Genomic DNA, 5,000 nt, shown 5'->3' with positions numbered 1-5,000 from the left:
AGACTATTTTCTGCTAATTTATGAATATAATATTCTATATGGTTATTGTTATTCTCCTTAATGGTCTGCATCCAGAATCTCTGTCTCTCCTTATTTTTTGAGTTTTCTTCCTCATTTCATCATCATCATTATCTTTTCCATTTTGAATTATAGCTTTGGGGTTGTGTTGTGTATAGGAGCCTTAACTGTCTAGCTCTGAAATACCTCTTCAAATCAGGTAATCCCAAACCACCTTGGTCTTGTGGTAAGATCAGCTTATCCCACTTGACTTTTAGCTGTCTTCCCTTCCCAGATAAAATCCTTCAACTCTTTATTGCTATCCACAACTTTACCTCTGGTTGATAGAAATATGGCTGGCCTGTTTATAAAACTAAAGGGACTAAAAACATTTCCATCGCTTTATCATGTATCCATATCCGTTAAACAGTGCTTCCAGTTTATCAGTTTTTGTATCATGGTTTGCTTAGTTTCTTCCCACGTACCCTTAGCTGCTATAACAGAATCCTTTTTTAACCCATATTCCTAAGTACTTCATTTTATCATGTCCCCCATAAGTATGGATAGTACTGAACCAATTCCTGTGTGGGTACATAGTTTACAACTATTGGCTTTGCTTTATCATCATTAATTTTATATCCTGAAAAGACCTGAAACTCTCTGGGAATGTTTCACAATACTGAAATGCCATTTTCTGGTTTTATCAGATACAAAATATCATTTGCAAATAAAGCCAACTTTTCTTGATTACCATACCAATTATATCATTGAATTTATGAGTCCCTTATTTTCTTTGACAGTGGTTCTAAATGTAATGCAAATAGCTATGTGGAAAGAGGACACCTTTGCCTGCTTCTACAGAACTTATCAGAGAGACCCCCCAGTGTAATTTTCATTTCCGATTCCTTATAAATCCTTTCAGTGAACCTAATTATTGTGTCAGGGAATGCAAATGCTTCAATTGCCTTACTCATAAAATCCCAGTGTAGTCTGTCCAGTGTATTCTCTGCATAAAGGCCCACCAACAACATGGGTACTTCCATACATTCTGCTTCCCTTTGGATCATCGTTGTTCTGTTAATCTGTCAAATGTTTGCCTCCCCTCCACAAAACCACATTGATCCTTATCTGTCAACCTTGGCATCACCTTTGCCATTCTTTTAACCATTATAGACATAAACACTTGCTAATCATAGTTTAGGATCAAAATGGGCCTATATGAAGCTGGACCTGATGGGTCTGTACTAGCCTTATATATTAGAGCCAGTGAAGCTTACCAGGATGTTGGTACTTCTCTTCCTTATAAAATACTGTTAAACAAAACCTTCCAGATCTTTAGCACATTCTTCCATCCTAGCTTCCTAACTTCCACAGGAATGCCATCTTTCCTGGAGAATTTCCTGTCTTCTCCTTTCCTGTTAGTAATTGAACCTCATCTACATCTAACCTTGACATATTTATTTCTTCCATAAACATTTCCATTTGTCCCTTTTCTTGAATTCCCCATTTATCTGCTTTATACAGATTTTCATAAAATTTCCAAAATATTTCTAATACCACTTCAGGATCTCCAGTTACTTCCTTGTTATAGGCTCCCTAAGCTTGGCAACAGCTATTTCTGCTTTCTGTTGCTTGAGCTGTTGTGCCAAAACCTTTTATACTCTGGAGTTACTATCAAAAAATAGTCACTTAACAGCAGTCTTTCTAAACTCATGCATATTATCGAGGTAGTCCTTTATTTTCTCTTTAGCAGTCTGCAATTGCACCTTTTCTTGCTCTGTGAGATTCCCCAATTCTGCAATACTTTAACCTCTAAATAATTCTTGATGTTCTTCTATTCAATGTTGCAGTATTCTTTACATGGGGTTTGTATTCCACCCAAATGTCCTGACGTCTGGCCTGTGTGCAAAGGCTTGGAGCCGCTGCCTGTGCATGGGAGGTCGCACACAGGCATAGACAATGTCAGCCATAAAAGGGACGTCTGCATGTACCATCTTCAGAACATTTTCGTCACCATCCGGAAAGGTTCACTTGTACATTTGGTCTTCCGTTGGATCTTGTTGGTTCATCTTACAACTTCAGATAAGTATACCGTAGTGTATTTAATATAGTGCTACTGCCTTTAGTTTTGGTAATGTCATCCAGGAAGGCCAAGTGTAGGAAGCCTGCTCATTCCTCCACTTCTTTTCCTTCTGGAACTAGACCCCACAAGCCTTCCAAGAGACACCCACAGGCCAAGGCTGTTACTCCTACAGTTGCTGTTGTGGCCCCTCCTCAGCAGCCCTTTCAGCCCAGACAAAGTCCGCAGTGACACCTTGCATCCTCTTCCAAGTCATACCCCTCTGTCCCTTCACTTCTTCCTTTCCCTTCCAGCTTGAATTGGAGATCACTTAGGACTCCTGGATGATTTCAGTCATCCAAAATGGATACTTTATGACTTGGAAGACCCTCCCTCCTTTTCAGGGTATGCCTCAACCTCCTTCCAGTCAACTGCATCTGTTTCCCATGATTCTGGATCAACTTTCCAAACAAAGCACTATTCTGTCTGTCCCTCAAGATCATCAGGGAAGAGATTTTTATTCCAGGATGTTTCTAGTTCCAAGGACAGATGGCCCTTGGAGGCCTATCTTAGATCTCTCCCTATTAAACACCGTCCTGGTGGTACCTTCCTTCAGAATGCTATCCCTTCCTACTCTTCTGACCCTGGTCACCCCTCAAGCTTTCTTAGCTTCTCTGGATCTCAAAGATGCATACATATCCCTATACACCCCCCTTCTGAAGCTTTTTACATTTTTCAGTGGGTTCTTTGCACTTTCAGTTTACTACCTTGCCCTTTGGTCTTTCTACTGTTCTAAGGTAATCACAAAGTGCCTAGCCCCAGTCATTGCATATTTAAGGCTGAAAGGACTTCAAGTCTACTCATATTTAGACAATCTGCTGTTTCTGGCCAGCAGCCCAGACATCTTAACTCAACATTAGAACTTAGCCATCCCTTTTCTGCAGACATTGGGTTTCACAATAAATCTCAAAAAGCCATGTCTCACATCAAGTCAGGGTCTGATATTCCTGGGGTGCAGGTTTTGCACGGAATTGATGATGGTTTTTCTCCCTGTGTAGAAAGCAGCCTATCTCAGGGCATTCATGGAGGTTCTTCTGCCTCTTCTTTCCATCACGGCCAAGGAGTTTCTGAGACTGTTGGGGATTATGGCTTTGACTATTCCCATGCTGCCCTTTGCAAAGCAACACATGAGAAAGTTCCAATGGTTTCTCAAGCCAGTTTGGTTACAGCATGCTCATCCCTTAGATGTCATGATTCTTCTCCTTCCCTGCCTGCAGCAACTCAATCAGAAACATGGCCTACCTCTTCAGGTTCCTCAACCAACTCAGCAACTCTTCAAAGATGCCTCAGACTTGGGGTGGGGAGCAGTGTTTGCTTCCAGGAAAGTTCAGGGCCTTTGGTCCCCTTCTCAAAGGAAGGAACATAACATCAGGGAAATGAGGGCTTTACTTTTAGCCTTACAGACCTTTCACCCTCTATTCTTGCCACGACCCCTAAACATCCTCACAGAAAATGCTGCAGTCCTTTGGTACATAAACAGGCAGGGGGGCACAAAATCTTATCTCCTCTGTCGTTTGGTCGTCAAAGCTTGGGAATTGTCTGCCTTATGCAAAGTAACTCTGCATGCTTTGTACCTTCCTTCAGCTCAGAACTCATTGGCAGACCCATTAAGCAGGTCCATGACACAATCTCATGAGTGGATGCATTCCTGGACCTAGTTCACCAGTGGGGTACTCCAGAACTGGACCAGTTTGACTCCCCTATGAACAGACAACATCCTTGCATTTGAGCCAGGGTTCCTCATCCTCAAGTGTGGAAGGTGGATGCCCTCTCATTCTCATAGAAGAGGAGGTTTCACTGTGCATTCCCCCCTTCCCCTTAATTCAGATAGTCCTGTTGAAAATTCTACAAAACAAGCTAAATTTCTTGTTAGTTGCTCCCTTTTGGCCAAGGCTTTCCTCTGCACTGTTTATAGATTTATCTAAGGCATTCGATATGGTAAATCACCAGATACTTATAAATATCCTCAAATCCCTGTCATTAGATGCACTAGCTATAAAATGGTTCCAGTTCTACTTAGATAACAGACTTCTACTTAGATAACAGACAACAGCCTGTACTTTGGTATAACATTCTATCTACCCATCTGCCCATTAACATTTGTGTTCCTCAAGGGTTCATATTAGGACCTCTCCTGTTTTCTATATTTATCAACGACCTTCACCTAGCAATCCCCCCAAGCTACATGCATACAATATGCAGATGATTCCACACTTATATGCTCAGCCACATCTATATCTGAACTTCACTCCCTTACCCAAAATGTGTTTAACACAGTTGAACAATGGTTTACACAGCACTGTCTCCTTCTAAACCCCCAAAAAACTAAAGTCCTCCTTTTTACTCCTACTTCTAAGTCCCCCCCAATAGACTTCACAGTAACATCCAGTAATGGTACTCTCATATCCCCAGATCCAACTACCAAACTACTAGGTATCACCATAGATAACAACCTTAACTACAACACCCATATTAACAATACTCTAAAATCTGTTGATAGAAAACTAGGCTCTCTCTACAGGATCAAACCCTTCCTCCCTCCTGCAGCTAGAATAACTATTCCTCACACCCATGTAATTTCTACTGTCCTGTATGCCTCACCCATATATACTAATCTCTCTAAAAACAACCTTAATAAAATGGAAAACTCCTACAATAACATAGCCAGATTTTCTACAGGTAACCCTTTCAAAACCCACCACTGTTTTAACCTAAAGCAGCTAGGAGGGCTTGAATTACAAAATCAGCTTAAATTCCACCAACTGACCATTGCCCATAAAAACCTTTACCAACCTACCAATACCCCTATACTATCTACCCTCATTACCCCTACAGCAATCTAAAGACCTTACAATCATCACATAAACTTCTTGTAAATATTTGT

This window comes from Protopterus annectens, chromosome 14.part0 (assembly GCF_019279795.1).
Source record: "Protopterus annectens isolate FY-2018-M chromosome 14.part0, PAN1.0, whole genome shotgun sequence".
NCBI classification, from domain to species: Eukaryota; Metazoa; Chordata; order Ceratodontiformes; family Protopteridae; genus Protopterus; species Protopterus annectens.
The sequence above is the reverse complement of the archived record's forward strand: the minus strand, read 5'-3'. Positions refer to the sequence as shown.